General features: G+C 36.6%; 2 pseudogenes; one reads left to right on the top strand and one right to left on the bottom strand.

The window, feature by feature from the left end:
* Nucleotides 1–3,192: 3,192 nt before the first annotated feature.
* On the top strand, nucleotides 3,193–4,156 carry LOC130848577 (olfactory receptor 4C3-like; annotated as a pseudogene).
* A 6,225-nt stretch (nucleotides 4,157–10,381) lies between these two features.
* On the bottom strand, nucleotides 10,382–11,302 carry LOC130847919 (olfactory receptor 4C45-like; annotated as a pseudogene).
* Nucleotides 11,303–11,708: the final 406 nt, after the last annotated feature.

Raw genomic sequence — 11,708 nt, 5'->3', positions numbered from 1 at the left:
TCTAAGAACAGGAACAAGACAAGGGTGTCCACTCTCACCACTGTTATTCAACATAGTTTTGGAAGTGTTAGCCACAGCAATCAGAGAAGAAAAAGAAATTAAAGGAATCCAAATTGGAAAAGAAGAAGTAAAATTGTCACTCTTTGCAGATGACATGATATTATATATAGAAAACCCTAAAGACTCTACCAGAAAACTGCTAGCACTCATTGATGAGTTTAGTAAAGTAGCAGGATACAAAATGAATGCACAGAAATCCCTTGCATTCCTATACACTAACAACGGAAGAGCAGAAAGAGAAATTAAGGAAACTCTCCCATTCACCATTGCAACAAAAAGAATAAAATACCTAGGAATAAACCTGCCTAAGGAGGCAAAAGATCTGTATGCAGAAAACTTTAAGACATTGATGAAAGAAATCAAAGACGACACAAACAGATGGAGGGACATACCATGTTCCTGGATTGGAAGAATCAACATCGTGAAAATGACTGTACTACCCAAAGCAATTTACAGATTCAATGCAATCCCGATCAAATTACCAATGGCATTTTTCAGAGAACTAGAGCAAGAAATCTTACGATTTGTATGGAAATACAAAAGACCCCGAATAGCCAAAGCAATCTTGAGAAGGAAAAATGGAGTTGGTGGAATCAGGCTTCCTGACTTCAAACTAGACTACAAGGCCATAGTGATCAAGACAGTATGGTACTGGCACAAAAATAGAAAGGATGATCAATGAAATAGAATAGAGAACTCAGAAGTAAGCCCAAACACATATGGGCACCTTATCTTTGACAAAGGAGGCATGAGTATACAATGGAAAAAAGACAGCCTCTTCAATAAGTGGTGCTGGGAAAATTGGACAGCAACATGTCAAAGAATGAAATTAGAACACTTCCTAACACCATACACAAAAATAAACTCCAAATGGATTAAAGACCTACATGTAAGGCCAGACACTATCAAACTCCTAGAGGAAAACATAGGCAGAACACTCTTTGATATACATCAAAGCAAGATCCTTTTTGACCCACCTCCTAGAATCATGGAAATAAAATCAAGAATAAATGAATGGGACCTCGTGAAACTTAAAAGCTTTTGCACAGCAAAAGAAACCATAAACAAGACTAAAAGGCAACCCTCAGAATGGGAAAAAATAATTGCCTATGAAACAACGGACAAAGGATTAACCTCCAAAATATACAAGCAGCTCATGCAGCTTCATACCAAAAAAGCAAATAACCCAATCCACAAATGGGCAGAAGACCTAAATAGACATTTCTCCAAAGAAGACATACAGATGGCCAACAAACACATGAAAAGATGCTCAACATCACTCATCATCAGAGAAATGCAAGTCAAAGCCACAATGAGGTATCACCTCACACCAATCAGAATGGCCATCATCACAAAGTCTGGAAACCACAAATGTTGGAGAGGGTGTGGAGAAAAGGGAACTCTCCTGCACTGTTGGTGGGAATGTAAGTTGGTACAGCCACTATGGAAAACAATTTGGAGGTTCCTTAAAAAACTACAAATAGAACTACCATATGATCCAGTAATCCCACTCCTGGGCATATACCCAAAAAAAACCATAATCCCAAAAGAAACTTGTACCATAATGTTTATTGCAGCACTATTTACAATAGCCAGGACATGGAAGCAACCTAAATGCCCATCATCAAATGAATGGATACAGAAGATGTGGCATATATATACAATGGAATATTACTCAGCTATAAAAAGGGATGAGATGGAGCTATATGTCATGAGGTGGATAGAACTACAATCTGTCATACATAGTGAAGTAAGTCAGAAAGAGAAGGACAAATATTGTATGCTAACTCACATATACGGAATCTAAAAATGGTACTGATGAACTCAGTGACCAGAACAAGGATGCAGATACAGAGAATGGACTGGAGAACTCGAGGTATGGGAGGGGGCGGGGGGTGAAGGGGAAACTGAGAAGAAGCGAGAGAGTAGCACAGACATATATATACTACCAACTGTAAAATAGTCAGTGGGAAGTTGTTGTATAACAAAGGGAGTCCAACTTGAGGATGGAAGATGCCTTAGAGGACTGGGGCAGGGAGGGTGGGGGGGACTCGAGGGGGGGGCGTGTCAAGGAAGGGAGGGAATATGGGGATATGTGTATAAAAACAGTTGATTGAACCTGGTGTACCCCCAAAAAAAACTAAAAATAAAATTAAAAAAAAAAAAAAAACTTAAGTAAGCATAGATATTTCCTTAATATAATTAGGAGAATACAGGATGAGTAGGAATATTTTGCCAGATGAGATTCTAATTTACAGTTGGTTAAGACAGTACATCTCCTCTCCATCCTCCTGTAGCTTCCTTTATGTAATGAATTGAAAAATCATTTAATAGTCTTTCACTGATGGACACAAAACTGTTTTGGTTCTTTGTTTTTTGTTTTTGTTTTTTTGTTTTTTGTTTTACCTTTGACTCATCCCTGTAAACTGCAGAGGGACCGGAAACTTTTAAGTAGAAAGATTTCACCAAGTCCAGGGAAAGCAAAACCCAGAAGTATGATAATGTATAAAGTAAGGGAGAAGAGTAATTTAACTTCTTATGCATGATACATTCCACAGCATAGGCCTGAAGCAGAAATAAAAGAGCAAGGAGAGAAACAGATAAGGTGTACAAGTCTCCAGCTGCAACCAAGTCAGCGTCTCCCTATTCTACTTCTGTTTTCTTTACATCAGTCTGTGTTACTGTTGGAAACACAACAGAAAGTGTATCTAACCTCATTGTAAAGTCCAAGAAGAAGGATTTAATCAAAGGGTATGGACTATACATGCAGAGATTTCAGGAGATTCTAAATATTCATGGGTTTCTCAAGTGCCATTGTATCTATGTAGAACTCTGCTAAAAATTGTCAGAGATATACTCTAGTTGAATTAGAAAATCAATTTCTGCCAAATATTCCATTTCAGTAGAAACAAAATATGTTGAAATTTAGATAATTAAATTATTTTCATGTATAATAATTACTTAGATATCTAGTATCTAGTGAAACTAAAGTTAACAGACATGCTAAAATTTTGTGGTTAACAGGATGATAGAGTACAAGAATTCTGGAACAGAAAGAGTTAAGTGGAATAAAGGGAAGTGGGTGTGGCTAAAGGAAATCTTGTAACATTTTATTTCCCTTTTGACTTTATAGGCAATACTGTACCTGCATCTTCAGTGCCCTTGTACTCTATGGAAATACTATACAATGTCACAGAATTTTTCATGCTAGGACTCTCACAGAACCCAGAAGTACAGAGAGTACTTTTTGCAGTCTTCTTGATCACCTATATGGTCACAGTTTGTGGCAATATTCTTATTGTGGTCACCATCACCTCTAGCCCCACCCTGGCTTCCCCCATGTATTTTTTCTTGGCCAATCTGTCCTTTATTGATAACTTTTATTCTTCCTCTATGGCCCCTAGACTCATAGCTGATTCCTCATATGAAGGGAGAGACATCTCCTACGAGGGCTGTGTGTCTCAGCTATTTGGAGCCCATTTTTTTGGAGGTGTTGAGATCATTCTGCTCACAGTGATGGCCTAAGACTCTATGTGGCCATCTGCATGCCCTTGCACTATACGACCATCATGATCAGGCATCGCTGTGCCCTGCTGATGGGCCTGGATGGGCTGGGGGTCTTCCTGCATTCACTGGTTCAGCTCCTGCTGGTCCTGCAGTTGCCCTTCTATGGGCCTAATGTGATCAATCACTTTGTCTGCGATTGTACCCCTTGCTGGAACTTGTCTGCACCAATACATATGTCATCAGTCTGCTGGTGGTGGCCAACAGTGGTTTGATCTGCCTGTTGAACTTCTTCATGCTGGCTGCCTCCTACATTGTCACCCTGCTTTCCTTGAGGTCCCACAGTGCAGAGGGGAGGCGCAGAGCCTTCTCCAGGTGTGGGGCCCACTTCACTGTTGTTGCCTTGTTCTTTGTGCCCTGTATATTTACTTATATGTGTCCATCATCTACTTTATCTTTAAACAAAAACATGGCAGTATTTTACGGTATCCTGAATCCTATGCTGCATCCACTCATTTATACCCTGAGAAATGAAGAGGTAAAATATGCAGTGACCAAGTTTCTCACAGAATAAGAAATTGCAGGTGGCTAATGAGTGGGAAAGCAGGAAATAAAAATGACTTTATTTCTGAAAGAGGGACAAACCAACACTTGTTTTTTATTGCCATATATAATCTTAATCCATCTTTTCCACGCTTTCATCTTCATAGACCTTATCGATTTACTTAGTCTTTCACTTGAATTGCATAATTTGATTTTTAAACAACAATATGAAAAAATATATGGCCTGAATGATTATTATCTCTGGTTCAGAAATGGGGACCATGTATTCTGATGTGTCTGATTGATTAATTAAGGTTATCTAGCTATGAACTGCCTAAACCAAACTCAAAAGGAGTTATATTTGATCCATCATCCCAATCTTTAAACAGCAATTTATGCTGATATCATTTGAGTCTATATGATAATTGAGTACAGAAATAAGAGGCAAAACACTTAAGACAAATAACATCACATGTAGCCATATATAGCAGCCTGTGTACATATATGGCTTATATTCCTTTTCCTTACCCTTTATGACATCAGCACTATAGTTGCTACATTACAACAGAGTGTAAGATCTTGGTTTTGGAGACTAGAACTAAGACTTGAGTTTAAGTCTTTTTTCCCATGTTTCTTCATTGCATGACCTTGAGTAAGTGACCAAACTTCTATAAGACTCTGATGCATGTCTTTGAAATAAACATAAAGATAATACATGTCCAAAGTGTTATCATGAAAATTAAACTAGACAATCTATGTAGAGTTTTTAATTCAACTCATGGCATATATACCGCAACACTTTGTAATCTTCCATAAAGAGGCTGCTGGGACTTCCTTGGTGGAACAGTGGTTAAGAATATGCCTGCCAATGCAGGGGGCACGGGTTCGATCCCTGGGCCAGGAAGATTCCACAACTAAGCCCATGCGCCACAACTACTGAGCCTGCACTTTAGAGACCATGAGCCACAGCTATTGAAGCCCATGCACCTAAAGCCCATGCTCCACAACAAGAGAAGCCACTACAACGAGAAGCCCATTCACTGCAAGGAAGAGTAGCCCTCACTCGCCACAACTAGAGAAAAGCCCATGTGTAGCAACGAAGACCCAACCCAGCCAATAAATAAATAAATAAATTTAAAAACTTAAAAAAAAATTAAAGGTAGCTTTCTTTTGCTTTTCTAGCTCTATTAAGTTTGAAATACATCCTTCATTTAGAACGGAATGGCTTATTTTTTGGCCAATATTGCACAGTGCATTTCCTTTCATTTTTCCTGTTTCTGTTTCAAACTATAAGGGATTCTAGTGTTCTGGAATTTAAAACATACATCAATATTCATTTCATTCCTTTCCTGGTTTTACAAACTCTGATCACATCCCATCCCAAGCTGCACCCTTTAAGGGTGTAGGCTCCTATGATTTACAACAAGCTTATACTCTGTTTGACAAAATCTGTAATTTACCGTGCTGCAAATATTCACTTTCGACACTAAGAAAAAAAAAATGAGAATTTAGTATGAAAAGCAATTTTCCTGCTATAAATATTCAAAATCAGTCTCAAACAACCATTGAGTTCGGGAGGTCATTAGGAAATAGTTATTGTTTTACCCCCAAACTTCTATGCCTAACAAAAATAGCAATGCATAATTATTAGGCAAAATAAATATTGTCTTTTTAACTTTACCACTTTTTGATGGTGTAGTTAATAATAGCTAGGAATAATAGATCTTGAATTCTATACCTATTCATTTCTGCTGTTAGATAACAAAAGTATAGTTGAGCTAATTTTCCAATTAACTACAAAATATGAAATCATAGTTAGAGTTATTAAAGAATAACCTATCTTTTTGCCAGACTCAAGAGGCTTCTAGAAAAGAATACTTAGCTTTAGTTGAAATTTGAAAAGCATCTTTGTTTTTTGTACAGTTAAAATATTAAATAGCATAGAGGACTGATCTAGTACCTTCTTGGTTTTTGTTGTCCAAATTATGATTAGCAATGGCCCAATTATGTTATAAATGCTGCTTATTTTTGAAAAATTTCAGCCTGCTAGAATAAATACATGAGTAAACATCAACAGAAGTTTTCTAGATGATTAATAAATCATTACTAATCTTGTTTACAAAGGAAGCAGTATCTCCATTTTGGAGATGAAGTAAAATTGTTTTCCTCCCAAACACTTATCTATTTTAGAATTTAGAAAATAAGAAAGATTGAAAACACACACATGCATGTGTGTGTGTGTGTGTGTGAGAGAGAGAGAATCCACTTGTAAACCCATTACCTAGATATAATCACCATCAACAATTTTGTAGATATCCTTCTAGCCATCAGCATCTTTTTCTCCTCCTCCACTTCCTCTTTCAACTTCTATAAACTTGGTTAAACCTCTACCATCCTAAAAGTTACTCTCTGGGGCTAAATTATTTCTTTGTTCAGCTTACAAGTCATCTTAGGCAAAAGAGATGTTTGTCCAAAACTGTCCAGTTTTATCCTTATGCTCTTATGAAAGAAGATTGAGTATGAAGAACATCATATCTGACAGGTGATACTAGTCAAATGAATGTTAGTTTCTCTCCCTGCCAGTGGGAAATAGAAGAATAAATACCAGCATAATGTGAGCCTCTGCATTTTAATTACTGTTGAAAATATACTTGTGGAGTAAAAAGAGAGGACCTATATTTGATATTTTTATTCCACAGCTCATTGTTATGTGGCTACTAGGAAGCTACTTAAAATATAGTTTTCTACCTCTCTTGAACTCCTTACATCAAGCAGTTTTGTTTTATTTATTTATCTAATTTTAATGGACAGCAGCAGAATGAACACATACTCCTATCAAGCATGTTTGCTAATTAAAAAAAAAAAATTAACAGAGGACAGTACTACTATATAAGCCATAGGGTGCTCCTTTATGTATAAGGGTGCAGATGTAAAAGAAAATAATTTCAAAGGAAGTTCCCATTACATTGGAATCAAAACATTCATGGAGCTATAAATTACCAACTAGTCACTAGCTGGTTCTTCACAGACTCATGCATTTCAGGTCTATCCATGACAGAAAATGCACCTTCAAACTGGTTTAAACAATGTAGGCCAAAGAGTTGCAAGAAGAGAATTCCAAAGATTCAAGAGAAAGTGTGAAATTTAGTTTGTTGTTTATATTAAGGGGATGCAAAATCAGTTTGGTAAAGCATGAAGACTTTGGATCAGATGGGCTTAGATTTGAATTCTGATTCAGCCGAATTTTAGCTAAATTGATCTCAAGCAATGTAATTAACCTCTTTGACCTTTGTTTCTTAATTTATGAAATGGGAATATCAATATTACAGCACTTATTGGGCTGTAGTGAGAATTAAATAACGAAATGAATATAAGGCACTATGCACATAGTAAACTCACATTAAGAAAAGCTGTCATAATTTTTTATACTAGTGCTGATTTATTGATATTCACAGCATCCTAAGGGCAGGTTCACCATTAAGTTCAAATAAAGAAGTATTTTTTTTTAATTTTATTGGAGTACAGTTGAGTTACAATGTTGTGTTAGTTTCAGGTTTACAGCAAAGTCATTGAGTTATACATATACATATATTCATTCCTTTTTAGATTATTTTCTCATATAGGTTTTCACAGAATATTGAGTAGAGTTTCTTATGCTATACAGTAGGTCCTTGTTGATTATCTATCTCATATATAGTAGTGTGTATATGTTCATCCCATGATCCTGATTTATCCCTTCCCTGCTCCATGCTTCCCCTTTGGTAACCATAAGTTTGTTTTCAATATCTGTAAGTCTGTTTCTTTTTTTTTTGAATAAGTTCATATATATATATATATATATATATATATATATTTAATTAGGAACCACGTATGAGTGATATATGATATTTGTCTTTTTCTAACTTACTTCACCTAATATGATAATCTCTAGGTCCAACCATGTTGCTGCAAATGGCATTATTTCATTCTTTTTTATGGCTTAGTAATATTCCCTCATATATACGTATCTTCTTTATCCATTTGCTTGTCAGTAGACATTTAGCTAGCTCCATGTCTTGGGGTGCATGTATCTTTCCAGATTATGGTTTGGTCCATATATATGTCCAAGAGTGCAACTGCTGGATCATATGCTAGTTCTGCTTTTAATTTTTTCAGGAACCTCCATAGTGGTTGCACCAATTTACATTCCTACCTAAAGTGTAGGAGTGTTCCCTTTTCTCCACACACTCTCCAGCATTTATTATTTTTTAAGAACTATTTTAGACAGAGGCTTAAATTAAATTAAAGACATAAATTAAGGTCAGAAATTTGCTGCCTCCAAAACAAGACTTTATTCACAGAAAGGGCTCAGTAAACAGCTATCATCATCATGTTTTCATGAGTGTCATCATCATCATTGTTTTTATATCATCCTATTACAACCAGGTGTTTAAATGATAAATTTGACTTTGTAAGCACACAGCTGCTTGCCTATATTTACAAAATGATCACTCACAGGAAATTATGGCAAAACATCTATTTTTAAAGTCTTTTTATATACAATAAATCTAACCTGATATAAAGTCCTGAGAACATGAGAAATGCCAGAATTACTTTGCTGAGAAATCTGAAAACAAGTTTCTGACCTCTTCCCCAGAATCACAGGCTCTGTACAGAGATCAGCCTTTTGGTCTCTTGCCCTGGACTCTCCCTTCTCCTCTTTCTTCCAGAGGAAGGGATAAGGACAGGATCCATCATCAGTGAGAGCTTCTGAAATAAGTTCTGCTCAAGTATCTCACAGTTGATCCAACAGCTCTCCCATTTGCTAACTATAGAAATATTTAAGGGCGTTTTAATCCTAGAATAGGGAGTTGATGATGGGCTAGCTCTCAACACCCAGAGACATGCTCACTGGCTGATATGACCTAGCATTTTGAAGTGAAGTGAGGCTGGGACAGATCTTTGGTCTCCCTGTGATTATGGTTAGTGAATCACAGTTGCCCTGTTCCTGGGGTGTCCTGTCAGAAACCACAGGTCCCAGCTTATGTTATGCTCTGGTGGCATCTCTGAAGGCTGTAACAGGGTCTGAGTGATTTTCATTTTTTCAGCTGACTAAATTTTCCAATTTAAGTCCTTTAGTCCTCACATCTTGAGGAAGTACATAATGTTGTTTCCCTTTTACAGGTGGAAAAAAACAACAGGTAGAGAGGTGAAACAATTTGCTAACATTTACTAGAATGATGAATGCTGGAGATAATAAGAGATATTGAGCCTTTTTGATCCAAAGCTCTTAATCTCTGACTTCAAAGCATCTATTTCTGAATATCTTAGAATTTCATTATGTTCATGGCATGGATTCTTTCCTATAATCCAGATTTGTGACTGTTGTCCAGTTCTGTGACAATCACTTGTTCTTAAATCACTAGTAATTTCCTATAACAGCTGTTCCATTTTCAGAATCTTCTTTTCCTTTGTCAGTGTCTAAAACCAGACTTTAATGTACAGATATTTTCTGCCTTAACTCTACGAACTTTTTCAATTATGTTTCCTTTATGCCAGCCAATTCTGTTTTCAATTCTTTTTTCACACTATTGTATACTACAGAGAATGATGTAAATGTAATTTTTGAAAAGTACATTTGTGTGCAAATGCTCTCATCTTGGGATTGTGATAAGCTTTTTTATTGTTGTGTTGGGAGAACATTTATAAATGTCTCAAACTTAGGAAAATCAGAAAAAGTATATTTTGATGAATGTCCTTTTTGAAGACTTTTCCTACTGTTCTACACTTTTTTCATGTGTAGTCATTTTCCCTCTTTTAAAACAAAATTTTGTTCTAGCTATGGTGCTGGGTATAATGAGTGTTCAAGAACATTGTTGTTGATCTATTTCATACCCACAATCAGGGCAAATTTATGACTTTTGTGGGCCCTTGGTACTTTTTGTCAATGTGGGTACATTTCTCCATAAATATATTAAAATTATATTTTATGACTGCATTGCTATATAGATGAGTATAATCCAAGTTACATTGGGATTATATTCATTTTTCTTCTTGTTTTAAAATAAATTAAAACATTTCAGCAGCTCCTAAAACTATCTTGGACTCTAGGCACTGTGTCTACATTGCCTGAATGGATGTCAGCCCTGGCTCACAGTATATGAACTCCTGAAGAAAATTAACCCAGACAGGATACTGTGTCACAAGTTCAATCAACTGAGAAGGGGATAAATCCTTATCAAAAGTCACTAGTTTTGTTTTGCTTTGTTTTTTGCCTAAGTACTCCATACAGGATTTATTTATGACCGGTTTTCATTATTTTTCCCCAGAGTTTCTTCGTGACATCTTTCACTTCTGCATTTCTCAGGGTGTAGATTAAAGGATTCAACATAGGAGCTACTGTGGTGCAAAATGCAGTCATAACTTTGTCAATGGGGAAGGAGGTCGTGGGTCTTAGGCACAAGAATGAACAAGATACAAAGAATAAGATGACAACTGTGACATGAGAGGCACAGGTCAACAAGGCTTTGTGGTGCCCTTCAGAGCTATGAGTCCTCAGTGAGTGCAGGATGACAACATAAGAAGCAACCAGCATTGAGAAAGTTAGCAAACACAGTGACCCACTGTTTGCAGTGATCAGGGGCCCCAAAGTGTGAGTGCCCATGTAGACTAGCTCCGGGAGAGGTATTAAATCATACATACAATGGTCAATGACATTGGGGCCACAGAATGGTAACTGGACAGTGAAAAAAATCGGGATCCTCCATAACAAGAACCTACAGCCCCAGCCATTCCAGCCAGGAAAATAAACACAGGTCGCCTCATGACAGTCATGTAGTGCAAGGGCTTACAGATGGCTTCACAGCAGTCATAGGCCATGACCATTAACAAGACGATTTCAGCTCCAGCAAAGAAATGTTCAGCAAAGAGCTGAGTCATATGGCCACTGAAGGATATGGTGGTCTTTTCAGAGATCAAGTCAAAGATCAATTTGGGTGTTATGGAAGAAGAGTAGAAACCATCTATAATGGACAAGTTAGGACAGAAAAAAGTACATGGGAGAACCCAGGGCTGGGCTGATGAATATGGTGACTGAAATGAGCAGATCACCTGCCAGTGTGATCAAGAAGGTGATTAAAAATACAGCAAATAAGAGTTTCTGCAATTCTGGATCCTGGGTCAGGCCCAGCAGGATAAATTCTGTTACATTGCTCATACTTTCCATCAATTCATCTTGGGTTGTGAGTGCATGGTCCACCTGGAAAGATCACAATATTTCTGAGTGATGATATTTTAAATTCAATACTGAAAATATTTCATCATAGCTACAGAATCAACCTACTTAGTGATACATAAATATTAACCATAATCCTATAAAGTGACTTTAGTTCTCAACAGTGTCTTGAGACATTGTCTTAGAAACAATGTTTTCTATTGATATTTTCACATCATTGTGTCCAAATTCATTTTTAGAGAGAAAAATTAAACTTCAATTCACAGAATCTAACTATAAAAATTATTTCAGTGAAGGGAAATTGGCTAAATTAAGCTAATGTACTTAAATTTTGGGAAAAGGGATTTGGATTAGTTGCTTTTTCATTCCTCAGTTTTTATATTGAATC

Source organism: Hippopotamus amphibius, chromosome 3 (assembly GCF_030028045.1).
Source record: "Hippopotamus amphibius kiboko isolate mHipAmp2 chromosome 3, mHipAmp2.hap2, whole genome shotgun sequence".
Classification (NCBI taxonomy): Eukaryota; Metazoa; Chordata; class Mammalia; order Artiodactyla; family Hippopotamidae; genus Hippopotamus; species Hippopotamus amphibius.
This window is presented reverse-complemented; position numbering and strand designations above follow the sequence as displayed.